The 19,950-nt window shown below is 41.4% G+C and overlaps 1 protein-coding gene and 1 long non-coding RNA gene across 7 annotated transcripts in view; one reads left to right on the top strand and one right to left on the bottom strand.

Annotated features, from left to right (window-relative positions):
- LOC138287862 (uncharacterized) overlaps positions 1 to 8,597 on the bottom strand; it is a 41,180-nt gene extending 32,583 nt beyond the window's left edge. The window contains exon 1 of the long non-coding RNA XR_011202294.1: positions 8,582 to 8,597. This is a non-coding gene — a long non-coding RNA (uncharacterized lncRNA). The remainder of the gene's footprint in view (positions 1 to 8,581) is intronic.
- SYT1 (synaptotagmin 1) overlaps positions 1 to 19,950 on the top strand; it is a 3,823,670-nt gene that overhangs the window by 3,561,905 nt on the left and 241,815 nt on the right. The window lies entirely within an intron of this gene.

Raw genomic sequence — 19,950 nt, 5'->3', positions numbered from 1 at the left:
TTAGCTCCGGGGAGCTAATGGTCCCCGGGGGTGTGGGGCAGGCCATAATGGCCTCCCCCATTAGAAATTATTGTTTTGCCCCAGGGAAGTGGTGGTCCCCAGGGGAGGTGGTGTTCCCTTTGGCATATAAAAGCCCTAGGAGGGGTGCCCCAAGCACTCCCTCCTTTTCTAAGCCCCTATTGCCCTGGAACCTGGCCCACCTGGGGGGGGGGGCAAAGTAAAACAAAAGGGCAGGAGACTACCTTTAAAAAAAACAAATCTTGGAAAAATCAGCAGATCCGGAGCCTCAGATGTTTCTGAGAATTACTTTAAAAAAATGCTTTTCAGCCCTCACGGGATCTGTGAGGGACCCCTAGACCAAGGCAAGGGGCTCAGGGTGACCTTACTTTTCTTTTTTTGTGGGACTCGACTGAAGCTGAGTCCCAAAATGGCTGCCAACACTTCCTTGTTGAAGTGTTGACAGCCAATCAGATACAAGCACGAGGACAGTTGGTTCCGCAGAGGATTTACGTCCCTAGATATCTATATTTTTAAAACTCTAATACCTCAAAAACTACTTAACAGATTTACACCAAATCACAAAAAGTATGCTTTCCGGACTAAGAGCTTGCTTTCTGCCAAATTTAGTGTAACTCGTTCCAGCAATTCAGGCTGTAGTCGTGTTCAAACTCCTAATGGGAAAATGCATAGGGAAAACGCAGTTTGGGACCTCCCCTTTTTTATGAACTCCACTTGACAGATCACCCCAAAGTTCCAAGACAAAAGCTGAACCCACTGAGGTATTAGTTTTGAAAATGTCATTAGGATTCATCAAGAAACGCCAGAGTTATTGGCAAAACAAAAAATTATCTTCCCATGGAAACTAGGTCCTAACTACAACTGCCTACTGGCAACCACCAGTAGCAGAAGGTAATTAATATATATATATATATCTAATACATCTAATCAAATAAAATATAAAAACTATGCCCTGACCTAGTGACCTATATATATATAGGTCACTAGGTCAGGGCATAGTTTTTATATTTTATTTGATTAGATGTTTGTGGGTGCTTCACTATTGAAATATTGAGGAAAATATAAAATAAAAAATTGTTATAAAAATGCACAAATTAAATAGGTTCAGGTACAACAACACTTAAAAATATGTGTTTATACAACACAACTTTATACCTCCATATATTATCTAGCTTATACATGTATACCCTTTCTATGAAGTTATGTATCTATATATTTATTACTTTACTCCTACTGTAGAAGGAAACAAATATATGACTCTCTTTAATGAACTACTCTATATCTCATCCTGTACCTCTCTCAATATATCCTGTATCTCCACTATCTGACTCACCCCAAACCTCATTCTACTATATGATCTCCCAAACAACCCTTTCTAAATTCTTTCCTCATATTTCCCTTTTAATTCATCTCACACCTCATTTTCCTACTAGGATCTCCCTAATCTCTTTATAGAGACTGACCTCCTCCATCCTTCCTTTTCCTCATCCCAAACCTCATCTTACTACTATGATCTCCCAAATAACACTTTTTAGACTCTTCCCTCCTCTTTTCCTCCATTATTCTATTCAATCCAACCAACAGACTCGCAAGTCCACCGCTCAAAGTAACTCATATTTCCCTATACTAATCCACCACTAATCTGTTTTGGGTTCCAGGGTAGCGTGCTACTCACCGAAAAGTGTTTTGATGCCTCACCAGGGGTAGTAGGAGCTATACAAATACAATTATAATTAGAGTATGGGTACAAGTCGGCTGCCAAATGTGGATTCCGGAAAATACTCATTGTGTGGGGTTTGGTATTTACTAAGTGCATGACTTGCACCCAGTTTTATAGTTTTAGATTTTGAAATGGGAGATAAGGCACAAATTGTACACATTCAAATTTGTTTTCAGTGCTGTTTACTCCTCTGATGTTCATCAGGCTTTACCTGGCAAAGACTATGAGGGGAAAATTCACAGGCTGTGCAAATTGCTAATCCTGTTTCAGGTGCAAATTTCTGTTTCCACCCAAGATAGGGTTTGCACTCAAATGTGATGGTGACCTTTGAAGGTAAATGCCTTAAAGACCAGACAAATGTTCTGAAAAAAGGTACAAAAAAGATGTTTAAATCAGAGTACATTTTTTAGGCTAAAAATAGTAACAAAAGAAATGCAAAAAAATGTAAATGTTTCATCAAGTTTGGAAAGGAATTTTATATTAAGATTGTATCATGGTTACCATTAAAGTCTCTGGTAAATCATAAATGCTCAGAAATCCACCCCCCATATGGATTTTCGAGCAGCAGAACGCATATTGAAATGTCATGCAATTTGTTAACAAGATGCCAGGGCATTAATGGAAATTTGCATTTAAAAGGAATTAGCCTTCTACCTTTAATCACAAACTAACAAAATCATTTAGACCCCGATTACTGTGAATGTAAAAACAATCTGACACAACTTGGACTTGCAGGGGATATCCAATATGTTTTTGCACATGACTTACACTTAGAACCAGCGTACCAGGAAGCAGTTTTTGACTCCACGTGCAATACATTATTTGAGCATTTCTGTCTATTTTGAGTTCGCAGTTGCCACCAGCTAAACACTGGTGGTAATTCCATGGCCCAAAAGGAGTGAGAGTGGTGTGTGCTCCCAGTTTAATCTGGACTAAAGCCAAAATGAGGATAAATACCATTGTGCCTGTCTCAGCACTATAGTAGGTGTGTAAACCTCACAATGGTTTTACTAGAAGAAATGTTCTTCTTTGGACTAGTGTCTCCCTTTGTTTACTTTATCTCTGGGTTTGCATCTAAAAGAACCAACATTACTCTTATCCTGGCCTAGGAAATATGAAATTTCAACTAAAAACGTTGTTTCTTATATTTTGCTGAAATATGGCCAGGCACTTGGCCCCGGGGGGGACTGCTAAGTGTGGCTACCAAACTACTAGGGGCCCATTGTCTTTAGCATTTTCTTCCTGCTAGTCGAATGCCTGCTGGCCTATTTAATTTGTCTTATCTGGCATATTCAGCCCAGGCATTCAGATGACAGATGGAGATGTTAAAGGGTCTTCCTGTTGCATCTTCACCATTTATGCAAGAAGTGCTGATAGGCATAACCCATACCTTATTCAACCCCACCTTCACCTTTCCATAACCCTGCCCCTCTCTCTCTTGTCTTCTAATCAATGATTAACTACTGTTAGTGGTTCCTTAACATCATCCACATCGATGGATTGTGTGATTGCCACTCCTGGGGGTTCAGAGTGACCCATGCATGTAGATTCCTTGGATTACTCATCTGCCACTATAAATGGACTTCTCAAACTATATATTGTGGTTGATTGGAAGGATTACTGGAATGCGTTGCTTCTCTGCCACTTCTCTGTGTAGACTCCTAAGAGCACATGCTATGGCTGTTTCCCTAATACTCATACCTATGGGTCGTCCTTTGTCAATCCTGGGTGAACTCCTCAGGGCAAGAAAAACGGCTATGTAATTCCCATATCTTCGGTGTGCTCCTAGCCCCGTCTGGGTGGATTCCGTAGGCATATAACAATGGCTTATTGCGTAATGGTTGCTTTCTGTCACTTCAGTCAACATATTTTAGCATATATTCCTCTGGATTGCTCGCTGCCATGCCCAGATGGAGTCACAAAAATATACCTTCATTGCTGTCAATCTCAAAATGTATGAGTACATACGGATGTCATATTTATGAGCTCTCCTTGCTCTAGAAAAAAGCTCAGTTGTCCTATTCATTCAAACTGTTCGGATAAAAGGAGTGAACCAAAACACTTAGATGATTGCATTGTGTTGTATTTAGCGCAAATGAATGCACTTTGTATTCATCAAATTGCTCCATTCGTGCATTTATACGTTAAGTATATAGAATTAGCAATATAGTTTCAATTCATCGCATCAATTCAGTAATATTCAAGTACATGGTCTTTGCAAAATACATCAAAAAAATGTTGAAACAGAGCAAAGAACTACGACCAGTGGAGGGCGGTACGCTGTGTGTTATCAACAAACGAAGAACATAGTATGGAAGAATGAAAAGTTTAAAGCCAGTTTTTTGGAACATTCTTATGGATCTGTTAACACTGGTCCAACCAGTTTGTTTCGTTTTGCTAGGGAGCTAGCATTTTTAATGTCCGTTTTCAGGTCCTCGATAATCAAGAAACATGTACCAAAACGTGAGGAATGGTTTATTTGTTATTAAGGCCACAATTATTGTTCTACTGCCTTCTCATGTTGTCTGGTTATTTGCCACACTCCTTTCATTCTTTTGTGCCTTTACAAGTGGGATAAAGTATGTGGAAGACTGTATCTTTCTCTTTTCTGCTATATTAATACAGTTAATGTTGTTGTCTTGTTTTCTCTAACAGTAATACTGGATGCTAATCTTCCAGCAGTGTCTTGTTTGAAATGGCAGAGACTTTGCATTGTGTTAGCGGAGATAAAGAGAGTCTCTGTGGCCCTTCCATCACATTATTGTGCTGGTCAATCGTCAGTCGCTCATGTACTGCACCAGGTCAGCAAGGAAGGGGGAGTTTGAGCACAGTGACGTCAATGAAAAAAGGTCACAAATCTGAAATGCATCCAGTACCATAAGTGCCTCTGTGTGTGAGATTTAAAAAGGATTTGTCATCACAGGAAACGACTAACTTCCTTAGATTGGGAACTCTGGGTAGAGATCCCTGAACAGACCACCATCTTGGAAAGGGAAGTTCATAACACCTATTCATGCCACTTCGCTGTGATTCATGGCATTGGCCTGGTAGACAAAGAAGAAGCCTAGATTTGACATATTTTGCCCAGGGCAGAACTCTACAGTCACACTGCTACCCTTCCTGTCTGATGCCTCACTCTTGTGAACACCCTTTCAGGTGGCAAAGACCTACGGAAATTCCAGCATGGTTCAGAGTGCAGAACATTCAACCATGTGCTGAGAATGCCCTCCTATAACTTGCTGCCTTCCTGTACTGTTTAATTTGAATGTCTGTTTCCACAATTGTGGCTAAAAGTGGCATGTCCTCGAAACCTTCTTGAAAGTAATATTACCCGTTCAAAATAATTAATTGCATACACTGATGCTGTTTTAGCATGTTCAGTAGGCATGGTATGTTGACATTTGTATGTGATCAGTGCTTCTCCCATACAGCACCTTTCCACATGTAGACAGTCTACACTCTCATTCTATCCCTTGCTCTGTGAGAAATACTGTAATGCTGCCACTAGAGTCCTTACTCATATGCCTTCTTCAGTCATATTGAGGTTCACCTCCAAAAGCCTGTTGGTGACACATGGTACATTCTCAGTAAAGGAACGAGGATACAGTGTAGTAAAAGTGAGAGTTTGTAGTGGGGTACGTTTTCAGAGAATGGATTAGGGCAGGTTACACGTGGGTGCTATTCCTGCTTTCACAAAATCATGCTTGTTCTGCTGACTCTTAAGAGCTGTCCTTGAGGAATAAGGCACATCATATCCTTCCCTACATTGCCTACACGTCTGCTAGAGGAATATTAGAAAGCTGATGTTCATATGTTTGCTAGAATGTCCATCCATTAGCTGGTTCAAAGACATGGGAAAGACAGGTTTTGGACATTTTCCACAGGGAGATATGGACCAAACGTTTTCTGGGGAAAAGTCCCTGTCAACCTATCTGATGGGAGAACTTGTCTCTGAAGAGCTTCAAGTTTGTAAGGACTGAGAAGGTCCAGGACTAGAGGAAGTTGCAGGCCAATTGACAAGATTCCAGCTAACTGGTGTATAAATTGAGGAGTTTGGGAACCCACACTAAATGTGGGCCTTCTACAGCTGATTCAAGAGACCCGAACATATTTTGTACACGCAGACTTGTCCACCTAGGCAGCAACTAGATAGCCTTTAATAACAAAAGTAATTCTAAGTAATTACACTTCGAACATCCACAATCCAATGTCACTTTTTAGAATCACAACCAGTGTGATGTATTGTTTTTGGTGCACTTGCCTTTCTACAACAGAAAAATTAGAATGGCATGAATAAACTACTTAAACTACTAAAGTAAAGTTTTATTGCATAACATCTGATCACATTTACACTTTTGTTTAAAGCCTTTTTTTAAATGCTGCATTTGTAAAGAAAACTAATTAGTTTATTTATTTTGTTTGCTAACACATTGGCGATTTTCTTGGTTTTCCAGCATTATTTTTGTTATTAAAATGTTCTCTTTTTACCTGAACTTTGTTGTGTAACTTTAAGTACAATATTTGATAACGGCAGTGTTACCTTTGTGGAGTACTCTGCCCGGCAGTATTAGAGTTTAGTCATAGCTCACAAGTGACTTTGGCGGTAGCATTAGGAAAGAGAGAGACCTACAAGAGTTTTTTCCTTTCGAGTTATCCCCCTTTCATTACCTAAATAAACAATTTTTTGTATCGGTCCCTACTTTTTGTTAATTTGTATGTAACATAATACATTATGGGCCTGATTACAACTTTGGAGGAGGTGTTAATCCGTCCCAAAAGTGACGGTAAAGTGATGGATATACCACCAGCTGTATTACGAGTCCATTATATCCTATGGAACACGTAATACGGCTGGTGGTATATCCGTCACATTTGGGACAGAGTAACACCTCCTCCAAAGTTGTAATCAGGCCCAATATGTTGGCTCCTTCACTCAGAACCTAATATTGCATACTACAGCCATATTGACTAAAAAGAGAACGTATCTAGTTCACACAACATTAAATGACTGACATGATGTGTGCTGCTTTGCACACCTGTACTTCAGTGGTTGTCTCTGAGTAACCAGGGGCCATATGCACAAACACATTTTCCCATAGACACAGAATGGGTAAAACCCTTTGATACATCTGGCCCCAAAATTCTTAGAAAGGCAAGGACTGTTTGCACAACTCCATTTTATATGAAGTTTGCATTTACATCACTCTGGCCTAAAAGCATTTGTATGCAGGTTTCTACGCTTCAAACCATTTTCCTTTTGCCTGCCCATTTGCTTCTCTATCCTGCTCCTTTTGTCCTTTTTCCAATCTGAATGTTTCCAGCTTTGTGTTTCTAATGTGCTCAGCTGTCCTTTATAACTGAGCAAAACATTTAGCTTCCCCCACTCTTATTTTAAAAGCTGTGGATAGCGCACTAGACAAAATGGACCACGTGGTAATAGATTATTCCACCCAAATATTATGCCTTTAAATAATACCATCTCACATATCTCTTTTAACGAATGTGTAATATATTGTCCGCTTGATCTTCAAATCTCAGGTGATGAGGAGTCGAAGGCAACTGTTCATGTGACTGTTCATTGAAAGTCAGTGCTTCAAATGGGCAGAAACTGTCTGGTACTCAGTATATGCACATCTTAGGGAGAGTACTGGCATTGCTCCTATGCTTTTATTAGGAGAGTACCAGCACTTCTCAGCATCATAAAGGTACTGAGGTGCATAGAATAGCAGCACTTCTCAGCAGCATACACGTATTGTGGTACACATAGTACCAGCACTTCTCAGCAGTACACAGATACTCTGGGACAAAGAGTACCTACACTTCTATATTCCATTTCAAGCACTGTTGATAGTACAGAGAGGACACTCTTGAATCTTAAACATGGCAGTATTCTCTGAAAAGCTGCAGTGCAGATAAACGAACTTTCTTGAACACTTGGTTTTGCTCTGCCATGCTGGACGCTTAGAAAGTGGAAGATACTTTCTACTGTATTCTACGTCTTGATGATGGAAATGAAAGTGAGGATCAGGGACGTAAGGCAGGGAGTGATAGTGGATATGTGTGCCTGGGCAGGAGTGATGTGGTAGGGTGCCGCTGGTCTTGACTTCAGTGAATAGACCTTTTCCTACATTAAGCTGCCTTGCCCTTTATACATATTATCACGCCACAAACTTGGTAAAACGTGCCCAAAATGATTGGCCATTATGTACTGAAAACAATGATGATTCTGGACCGATTGGTCACTGCTGTGGGCATGCACTATATTTGCTAACAACACTAAACAATTATGAAAGAAGAGTGCAATTTACTCCAAGCACAGTTGAGAGCTTATCTTATACTATATATGATTCTCCTGGAACCCCAACTTTTCAAATTGAGTCTCTCTTCTTTTTTTACAAAATTACGGGGGATGCTACGTTCTGCCTGACTCCCTGTACATTACACTGGCTAACAGAAGTTCATTTTTTTTTTAAAACAGACTGCATGACCAATTAACTATTGTTGTGAACATGAAATGGTTTCACTTCTTTAAAACTTTAACTACACATTCTGCTTTCACATGAGCATTTAATTAATAGGCTTAGACTAAAATAACAAGTTCAAAAACAGACTGAGGGTTCTGGGCGAAAAGCAGAAGGGGTGGATTAGCCAGAATTTATATCTGGTGATGTCTGCCAAATGGAGCATGAAATGGAGAAAATTGTCAACAGGACATAATCTGGGTGCGAATTAGCTGAAATTACGCAGAGGGAATGTTTATTTTGTTGAGATGGGGAGTCGGAAAATTCATTTTCATGTTTAGTGAAATCTTTACGGGAAAGAAATCAGCATAGTACGTTTTACCTGCCAATTTGCTGATCCAAAGGTTTCATCCTGAAGAACTGAGTTTCGCCGTGCGCTACATGAAGCGACTCCTCCGGGGACAAAAACAGAAGCAGCCGTGTCTGAGATGTCTGATTCGAATAGATAGTGCAACCTCATTCCGTTCTCCAGAACAGTCTCTCCCCTTGGGGGTCTGCCGGGCAAACAGATATGGTATCAACAATCACAAAACAATCAAGCTGCCTTGTTCCTTAGTTCTCGTGACTTCCAAACCCACTTCCGGCCCATCCTCTGTCTAGGGGCTCTTGGGGTCAGGCGAGGTGTGGAGAGGGGGCGGTGCTTCTGCCGCACACGAGGAACAATCAAACGTTTACATTTTACTGTTAATTATACTTGTAGACAAGCTACATAAAACCGTATTGCTGAAGCACGTGTACGGCTTACATATAGAGAAACACCTTTAATTTAGGTCAGAAACTGTAAGAAATGCTTAAGAACTGTGGAATAGTCTTGCTGTCCCTTAAACTACTTTGCATACAAAAACCTTGCGCTATCCTATGATTTTTCCTTTAAAAATAATGTTTGCTTAGCAAAGGTTTCGGGGTGTCGAGACTCAGAAAAATAGAAGCTTTTCCCCACTGTCCGCTTAAATCGGGCACAACACAGGGCTTGTTATATTGCACTACTCAGCTGTATCTAGTGTTTTAAATGGAAATATAGAAGTGCAGGTAGTCGTCACTCTTTAGAGTACCTTCTTGCTCCTGAGAAGTGCAGGTATTCTTCTATTAAATGAATTGCAGCAGTGCAGGTACTCTCCCTTTCAAATTAAAGAAGTAGAGGTACTTAGTACCAGACAGTACCTGCCCATTTAAAGCACAGGTTGTATCAAGTTGTTCATCAGAAGAATGAATGACTGAGACAGCCCTGCATGAATTAAAATGGCCGAGATGCAGATAATGCTGTTACCTCTGCAAAACGTACTATCTTCTGTTTAATCAGGAAAAATCTCTTCCGTATTATGTTTACTGTTGATTCACAGCTACAAATTGACTCTTCCCAGCGTGTGAGTGTAAGGACTCCCCAGTACAGCCTCAGTGGAAGCAAATATGAGGAAAATGTTATGAGTCTGTGTGGTAAGAGGCCCCTGCACAATTCTGTGCTACTTTCAACGTGGTCCTTGAGTGAAATGTAATTTTCATTCGAATTACTCTGACGCCATGGGCAGGACCTGCCAATACACGTGACATAATGAACCTATAAGCAAATGTGGCAGATGCCCTCTAACATGTTTTGCAGTCTCCTCTATTGGTGACACCTTTTCGCATGTTTTGTAAAACAGAATCTTTTCATCTGAAGCTGAATTCATATTTCTTTACCCATATTCCATTAACATTGTTATTTTAGTTAAGTCACCAGCTGGCTGGGGTGCACCCATGAAGACTCATCCAGGTGTCCGCCAATGTGCAGACGCATCATTCGCAGATGAAACCTCAAAGACTCCTGCCTCCAGGCTCATTTATTGTGTATCCCTGTGTCTCTGCGTGCCATTCGACATCGCATTTGATGCAGCAGCATCTGCAGACAAATTCTATACATGTGAAGTGAAGTCCGGAAGTATAAAAGTGCGGTGTGTTAACTCAGCAGCCCCACACTACCTCCCTTAATATTTTGGGTAAGATAAATGCCTAAGAAAGGAGGTTTGGGCCTGCTCCAAGAAAAACTAATATTACTGATCTCAGGGCTTATAAATTCACCAACGGGGTGGGTTTTCCAGCTTTCCGCTAAACAGTAACCAAGCTATGACCACTCTCTATGAAGCAGCGATCGCTGCAAATGTCATGGGGGCTTGGAGAGATGGCGGGGATGGCGGAAACAACTTTAAAAAAAATTACCGTTCTCATCGCCGCAGCTCGGCGCCTCCTGCCGCCTCCCTGTTTTCTTCTGGTGTCCCACCATTCACTGGGACACCAGCACAGGCTTTCTAGCATGAAGGCAGTGCCAGAATTGGTTTGAGCAGCTCTGACTGCCGCTGATACACTGTCCTGGGTTCTGTGCAGTTTCTCAAGCCTGGCTGTATACATACTTGGGATGGAGAAACCTACACCTAAGACCGCCGGCCAAACACACATGCACACTTAGGTGCACTCTCTCCTCCTCCCCGCTGCCACTCCCCGTGACCCAGCCCCACCCCTAGAAAAATGAAACAATATTAAACTATTATTTTATTTGTCATCTCCTGGGTAAGGGCCAGGGGGGTGACGCTCCACCGCCATTGCGGAGGAGCTGCCCCTGCCGCTATGTGCCAGCTTTGAATCAAGTAGAGATTCCTGCCTTCTTGGCAAAGAGGGAGCAGGTTTGGGCTTGCTTATCAGAGTTGTGAAAGGCATCTTTGTGATTTAGCTCTGTGTGATAGAAGGCTACTGTGCCTGCTGTTGGTACCATACCTGTCTGCTGCTGGACCATCTTTCAATTGACTACCCTTTCTGACATGGCTCTTGTGTGACCTTAACCAGGACACACATAAAAGACCACTCTTGCATTTACCCTGCCAGGGAATTTCTTACAGGGAGGACACCACAAGTTATTAACAAACACTGGAAAAGTCAATGAGTTTGGCTTTTAATGGAAACACGTTTTCATTCAATAGCGATGTTATATGTGTGTGTGGACTGGTGATTGGATGTATGTAAGAATGAGTCAAAACGTAGATGAATGGAAGAGTGGGTGCTTGAGCAAATGCATTGATAGATGAATGAAAGCATGGGTGATGAATGAGTGAGTGAATGAATGAATGGAGTCTGGCAAATGAGTGCCTGGAACAAGGAGTGAGTGCATGGAAGGATGAATAAGGGAATAAACACACTGATAGGTGGCTCGAGCTAGAAGGATAGATGCATGCACATATGAATGAATCGGTGAGAGAATGTGAAACTATGGATGAAAGGGTGAAAAAGTGATGAATGCAATACTGCATAGCTGGATAAATGTATATGATGAGTCCATGGGTGAAGGTCCAGTATTGGGGTGAATGGTGTCCCATTCATGACAGGACACAGGGTGGCCTTTTCTTCTGCTCAGAACATATAATTCTTCTATTCAGCTATGCACCCAGTGATGCGCCCATTACACAGAGCCTTGCTGCTCGCCTCACACATAGCCCAGTGTCCCCCACTGAGACCTTTCAGTGTCATGAGACCATGTTAGTGTTTTAGAGTGCACTGAACCAGCACTTTGGAATTACAGGAGGAAAGTGGATGGGAATAACTGTCCCACAGGTTCACAAATATACTGGCAGACACCCAAGGTTGATTAGGATACTGATGAGATCAATACACACGGGTAAGTAGTAATTGCTTTGTATGGGCACTTGGCACCCTAAAATGTATGTAATTGTAATAGATAAAAAATACATTTTTACAGAAAAGCAGGAAGATAGCGATAATGAAGTAGTATGTTCAATCTCTCTGCCCTCAGGCGTTTCTTGGTCCCTCTGCCCTTCACCATCTTTACTCTCTGTCCTGTCAGCCTTTCTTGTTCCATGACCCTCTATGCCCCCCAGTGTCTCCTGTGGACTCACCTGAATTGCTGTGCTCCCCCCACGCCATCTCTGCCCCCAGTCTCTCTGTCTCCTCTTGCCCATCCATACCGACATCAATGCCCTGTGTGCCCATAAACTTGCCAGTTGCCTGCATGCACTCAAAAGGGATGAGGACAGGGAAAGAGGGGAGCCATTCCCGGGGGAACAAGAAATCAGTAACTTTACTGAAAATATATATACTTGTGACTATTCTCGGCAGGGGCAGCACAGACAATTAAGTCTCTACTACAGTGCAGCAGGTAAGTTCTGAACAGAGCACCCAACCAGTGCGTAACTGGCAAGTGTTCCACCAGAAATCCTAAAACACACTCAGTATGTGGCAGCCAATCGCTAATGAACTCTGCAAACCTCCCTTGCTAAACCCACCAACCCAAAATCATGACACATTTCCACGGCTACCAGGGTTAGTGTTAACAAAGTTGAGAGTCTGCAAGCTTCTGACTGGCTTGGACGCTGTAATTACAACAAAGATGACACATTTTAAAAGCATAGTCAAATTTCCTGAAATCTACTTCTTTTACAATAATTTTTAAACATAAAATTAAAGGTAGGCAATATTTTAAAGTATGATCTCGATGATGGGCAAAAAAAGTTTGAACTTCGAACTTTTGCTAAGTTTTGCTGAGTTGGTACACTCTACAGAACACTGCTAGTGGGAGAAGTGAACTAAAGATTTTGCATGAAAAATTGTCATAATTTTTCTTAAAGAGTGGAACCTTTTTACAAAAAATTTACCTTTTGACCATGAATTTCTGCTGCAAGTCTATGTTTGGGAGAAGTGCTTTTGTTTCTTTGAACCACATAGTGCGAATCTCATAAAAATTGCAAAGTTTGAAAAAAATTACATTGCTGTGAAAAATATCCTCACAACCTTGCATGCCGATAATTACATTTACACTTGTAATAGTTAGGAAGTGAAAGTTGCATGCATGTTACCCTTCATTCTGATAAATTTTCTATACTCGGTTTATGACATGCATAATTCTAGCACAATAATCTTCAGTAAAAGCTCCATGTCGTTGCAACTGAATGATCATTATATATAAAAAAGGAATGAGGTAAAATAATCTTGCTAGCTATGCGAGCAATCTATTAATGCTAAGTTTTACCCAAAGGTCTGGAAGAGCTAATGACTGGAATTCTCATGTTCTGGATGCTAACTTCCACCGGAGACTTTTTATTTGAATTCCAAACGTGTTTTAATATTTGATCAGTATTTCAAGAGATTTCTGGGACCTGAAGATAAATGATATAGTTTGTATGCTCAGTTCATGACCCATTCCATTAGAAACCCATTAAGCTCGTTTACTTTGGTTTCTTTGTTAGAGAACCAGTCCTGTGAATCTACCTATCAGTGTTTCTTGGATCTGACCTGCTTTATTCTTGCAGAAAATCTCCTCAATTGATCATAACTTATGCAAAAATTTTTGACTGTGGACATGACGGACCCCAGACTACCGTAGGAGTTTATTGGACGACAGCAATGGCATCTGTACATAAGTGCGTTTTGACAGGACTGTGTCCTGCTAGACAGCAGAAACCGTTCTTAGTTGATAAGTGGTGTTTCAGAAGGTCTGCAAGAAAACACATTGAAAAGCGAGTGGCCCGGTAGTAACCGTCCTTATGAAAAATTCTGAATAGAAGTTTGGAATGTCCATTGGCCAACAAAATGGGTCCATTTGTCAATGTACAGCTAACAGCAGCCCAGCCTTAATGCCTTTTAGTATCATATGCCTTCAATGCGTTGATAAAAAGCAGCTGAAAGTGCACCAGTCAGCAAATGAGTTGCTCTGCCATGTTGCTACTGGAGCTCGAGATTAAAAGCGAAGTTCAATGTTGATAACTGGTCTGAAGACTGCTCGGACTGAAGCCATCCTCCTCCAAATGGGTGGTGTTATGCTAGGGTGCTCACCTTTACAGAAATTGTAGCACTGTAGATGAGAAAACATTAACATCAATGAGACACAGTCTGATGGGTAACTATCCACGTAAATAGCAACACTTACCAGGGTCAGACTGAGGCAAACAAAGGCCCAAGGACCAAAATAAAGATGGCTCCCATTTGCACACTGGGGCTGCTTTGAACTTGTAAAGTCTTGCTATATAGATGCTTTGCAAGGTATGGGACAGCACACACATTTGCGCTTTCTTCATGCAATGTTTGTCAATAAGCATTGGCAAAGTGAATAGGCAGGAAGCTCTTGGGGTTATCAATGTGAATGCCTTTTAATCATGTTGTACAGCAGCAAATTTGCTTTTCAGCATGGCTGAAAGCCATGGAAAAATTCACAATGATGCAGCCGGCACCAGTCACATCATATCACTTTTTGTTGTGTCAGGAGGGGCGGAATAATGTACTGAACACAGGGGTGAAAACAGAGCGCATGCGCTGTCTAGCCGAGACGTGGGCTGTTGCCCACTGATTGTAAACAACATATCTCAAAGCATCAGTGCATTCGCAGTCCAGCTGAGACCTAAGGATAGTGTCTCTTTAAAAATTGACCATTCTGGCGGATGGTGTTAAGGTGGTACTGCTACCACCAACAGCACCACACCAGTAGACCGCCGCCAGCCATATTATGAAAAATAATATGACCTGGCAGTGTTCTACTGGCGGGCACTGCTGGCGGTAGCAGCGCCCCCTCCCCTGCCGGAAGGCCCTACTGGATTCAGGTAAGTCAGGTTTCTGACAGGGAATGGTGGTGGGGAGTGTTGTGTGTGTGTGTGGGTGTGAGTGCATGAATGTGTGAGTGTGTGCGTGCATGCAAATGAGTGTGTAGTGTTGCTTGCGTGTGTGTGTGCATTTGTGAGATGTCTGTTTGTCAGTGTGAAAGTGGTATGGATGTGTGCATGAATGAATGGATGCATGCGTGTATGCCTGTGTGAGTGAGTGTGTGTATGCGAGGTGCGTGTCTGCGTGTGTGTGTGTATGGGGGTGGGGGATTGGTAGGGGGGAGCGTGGATGGAGGTGGTTGTGGGGGGCATCTGGAGAGTGTTTGGGGGGGGAGGGGGTCTCCTAACAGTGAAAGGGAAGGAATTCCCTGTCACTGATAGGCCTACCGCCATAGTTTTAGTGTAGTTACGAACGCCACGGAAACCATGGCGGTAGGCAGGGCTAAAATGCATGAGGCGGTACAATAGCAGCCGCTGAGCTGGAGATTCTTATCTCCAGCCCGGCGGCTGCTACCACCATGGCGGTCGGAGTGGTACATTGGCGGGTTGGCCTGTTGGCGGTACTATCGCCACATTATCACCGACCGTCGGGGTCAAAATGACCCCCCTACGTGAACTAACGTAACAATGACATTTTCCAGATTGGATGACTAAGAACAGCCCGTCCCAATGGATTTGTTTCCTAAAAATCACCAGATAACTCGGAGATCATACAGAGCCATACAGAGCTTCTATTTTGACTGCTGTATCTAGCACAGAATGGGTTTGGTGGCTTGACTGCCAACCAAGAATTCTCCCAAAAGCCTACATGCGCTCTGTTCCTTTTCTTCCTACCGTTACACTTTAAAACTCTGTGACCCAATACAGAGACCACTCTGGTGTCTTACACATGACACCAACATTTTTCCTATATAGACCCCCACTGTAATGCAGCACCCTTCCAACAAAGCACTGCCCTACATTGTAGTGTGGGATATGTCTAATAATGCCCCTTGGCATCGTTTCAAAAGATTGGAAGCGCAATGTAAATGTGCACGTGGACTGTGACAGATGTGCAAGTTCCTTTGCCATACCTTTCTATCACAGCATTGCATGTGTTAGAATACTACCCAGATGGAGGTTTATCCTTTCAATTTGTGTTTCCTCACCTTTTACAAATTTTATGCGTGCTGGAAACGAACTGCAAACTTGGAAAGTAAAGCTGCTGTGGTCCCCAAGAGGTGTGCAGGCACTTCGTCTGCAGGTCTTGGGTTGCAGACTAACACAGTCACAACACAATCAAGGTGGGATGGCAGATGGGGGCTACCAAGGAAGCCTGACCTCCATAGACCTAGTCTGACCACCTACATAAAGTCGAGGGGAGGCAGATTGTTTGTGTGGTCTTTCATGAGCTTATGCCATTGGTCAAGGTTGTATGTCAAAGTGGTAATTCACCATCGGATTGTTTTCGTGTCCTATCATACAAATAATCAGTACAATAAGAGAGCAGATGTTTGAATGTGCATTAGTGAGAGAATGCAAGTTGCGAAATACAGTTTTGCTATCTCAGAAAATGTGAAATATAGAAAATGCACGCAAAGCAAGTCTGTTTGCTCTTGACATATTTGACATTTGAGCATGTCTATTACAAACAGTGTCTCTTCTATGTTGTTTTTTTCTGGATAAACCCTCTCAACGCTTCATAGTGTACCAAGCCCATTGAAAAAATATTAACGTATCTGCTTTCTAAATCCGTTTTTAGCCTAGCATACAGTATTTGATGTGTATTTTCATAAGGTCTCTGTTATATGAATATACTTGTTTCATTTTTTAACTTGGAGTTAATGTTCTGTATTTGCATACCGTCCATTGAAGGTTTAACAAGAGCATAATAAAACAGGCAACTGGGTCTCCAGGAACCTTCTTTTCATAATTTGATAGGGATGAGTGGAAGTCAGTAAAAACATTGCGGGAAAAATATTTGCAAACATGAATGGAGGGCAGGTGGAAGGGGACGGAGCACCTGTGTGGAGTGCTCAGAGACAAATAAAAAGTAGCTCCTTAAACGGGAGCAGTAGTTGGACACAAGTACTTGGGGAGGGCTAAACTCAAGAAGAGGGACGGCAGATGCATGCCATGGACAAATGGGACAAAGGATACAAGAGCAACGGTGGAATGAGCAAATGTTAAGCCTATGGGCAGGCTAAAGCCCACAGATTGTAAATAACATTTCTCTTCGAGACAGTGCAGGCGTTGTCCAGTGAAGACCTAATCAACATTAAAAAGCTGCACACCACACAATCCCATACACACCAAAGGAAGCAGCCATATTGTGCCTGTCATTCCTGACCTTCTATCACTCCCAGATTGCTCACGCTAGGGACTAACAGTTTCAACCATCAGTATTATTTGGTATTGTAACTATCTTTGAAACCAGAGTTCATATTGTATCCTTTGTTATTGTATTATTTGGTAATTATTACCATGTTCAGAAAACTTCAATCTCCCTTCTCTTCTATATTGATGAAAGAGAGATAAGAGAGAACTAGTACAGGGTTTACTCATATATGAATCCTACAGGCATTCCCAGAAAGTAAATCCGGGCATAATTCCTTTCTTCAGAGGGGACAACCTTAATTTGGCTCCAGTACACTGCCCAACTGGTGCAGCACTACCTCCATGCCAAAACACAATGAGTGTGATCCAAGAGAATACTACCACAACATTCGTATGATGCACTAATCACTAATTAATCAAATGTTTGATGTTTACTACAAATTTCCCATTATTATCTTACTCTTGCCTCCATGCAAAGCTGAAGGTGACATACACTTGCTTTGAAGTCGAGCATTTCAATATCTCATTGATGACGTTTTTGTATCAATATTTCTGCATTAGATGTACCTTGGAGGCTTCTTTACTGTTAAAGAATTGAGTTGAATAATGAGTGCAAATGTTTGCACAGAGTTAATTTGGTTTTCAGATGCCTTTTTGTGCCACATTAATAGGATACACAACATTTCCCTCCGTCAAAAATCACCAGCATATAAATTGTGAAAAAAAACTTTATTTGATGTTGCTATTTTAAGCTGCTATAATGTGCATATCATGAAACAGTCATTCATTGCATGCAAATGTTAATTTTAGTACTTGAAATCTTTTAGTTTGGAACCATGTGATTTGTAGTGTAGAACAGTGGTTCCCAACCTGTGGTCTGGGGACCCCTGGGGGTCCGAGAGAGCCTAGAAAATTAAAAAATATGAACAAATATTGACAAATTAGGTCCCCAGCTTCCAGTAATGATTCAGGCAGGGGTCCCTGGATTCCCATGATGATTCAGTGGGGGGCCCTGGGTTCCATTAATGTTAAAGTGGGGGCCACAGAAATCAAAAGGTTGGGAACCACCGGTGTAGAATATATGTAAATAAATTGGATATAGCATCAACGCCTTGCAGTGCCTCTGCTTTGGCCCTTACATATATTGAAATAAATCACTAACCCAAATTGTATGTAGCATCTAAATGTCTTTGAAATTATACCATCAGCATACAAGTCAATTGTCCTCTGTAGGTTGAATTTTGTGGACTTATAACAATGTCAGGAGTGAGTTTTAAAGTATACCTCTTCAGGTCTGCCATTGCGGTCCTTCACTGTCACGAGCAATGCTTCAACCAGGAGCAAGTGGCAGCAAATCGTTATTGAAATGTTTAAAAGCCTACTTCGAGCATAAAACTCGTATTTTCCATATGATGACATGGAGATCAGCTAGAAAAGGTATCCGAACACTGTTGCAGTATTTCTCAAAACTCTCATGCAAATGGAAACGTAGTGTCATCTCATCTTGCTCTTTACATATTACTTCTTTTACTAAATTATTGTGATAATGTTACCTATTGTTTTCTTGAATGTATTATCGTTTTTTACTGTTTAAATGCTTTACTCACATTTCTCTGTGGAGAAGAATCAGTGTGGTTAGCCAGCTCCCAAAAATCTGAGCATGTATGATAGCTGTTTGTTATTTGTACACCATGAACTATATCATCTCTAGCAATCGCCCCGTGGAGAAGGTAGGTAAGGGAGACGCTTTAGACAAAAGAGAGAATTAAAGGAAACAGAAAAAGGGACCAGGAATGAGAGATCCGCTGAGTAGTAAAACGAGATAATATCAAAATGAAATGCCAATACTAATGAAAGAAGACTCTCTTTCAAAAATTGAGAGTATTCCTCTTACCCAATGAAATCCAGGGCCTGTGCAGCTGTTGTCCACTTCATGCTTTCTTCTCGCAGATTTCAACAGATACTGTCCCTATTTGTTTATAAATGTATTAATTTATTTATTTATTTACGTATTTATTTATGGTGTTTCCTAAAATGTAAACGTTTTCCAATGGTGATAGGAATGGAATGATTAAGTTCACAGTTAATAACCACGGACAATATTTATAGCAACTTGTGGTAAAAATTTGACACAGATAGGAAGAAGAGACACAATAGGTTGCTTTTACAATTAGGACAATAGGAAGAGAAAAATGGCATATCAAAGGGAAAAAATGAAAGAGGTGGTAGCTTGGAAAAATAAATGCAAGGGGACAAAATAAGTAAAGTAAGTCAAAGCAAATATGCATACATACCTCATATATCATTCAACAGAATAAAGGAGGGCAGATTGTTTGTGAACAGCAAGCAGAGGACTAACTGGTTGATGCCAGTGGTGATGAAAAGGGGCACATTAGAGAGTGGGTGAAATGGGAATGAACCAAGATAAGTCACAGAGTGGTACTATAATAATTAGTGGACCACCTAGAAAGCAATAAAAAGTGTAGTACATCAAGGAGGGAAGCAACAGAGGGGACCCGATGCCATGGTAACAACCAAACCAGACCTAGAAATTAAGGGAACATGTTTTATACACAGTTGAAATCAAAATGTCCCTGAAGTAGAAGGATTTTAGGTTCCTTCTTGAATGTTACAAAGCTGGTAGTATGATTTGTAGCTGGAAAAGTGAACTTCAAATCCTCATAACAATGCCAGAGGGGAACTGCCTTGCTTGAATGTTGCAGGCTTGATGAGACAAGCTTCTGAACTGCACAGCCCTCACTGCCTATCAGAGAGTTTCAATGTCTCTGCCAAAGAGATGGGT

The sequence above is a fragment of the Pleurodeles waltl genome, chromosome 4_1 (genome assembly GCF_031143425.1).
Source record: "Pleurodeles waltl isolate 20211129_DDA chromosome 4_1, aPleWal1.hap1.20221129, whole genome shotgun sequence".
Lineage (NCBI taxonomy): Eukaryota > Metazoa > Chordata > Amphibia > Caudata > Salamandridae > Pleurodeles > Pleurodeles waltl.
This window is presented reverse-complemented; position numbering and strand designations above follow the sequence as displayed.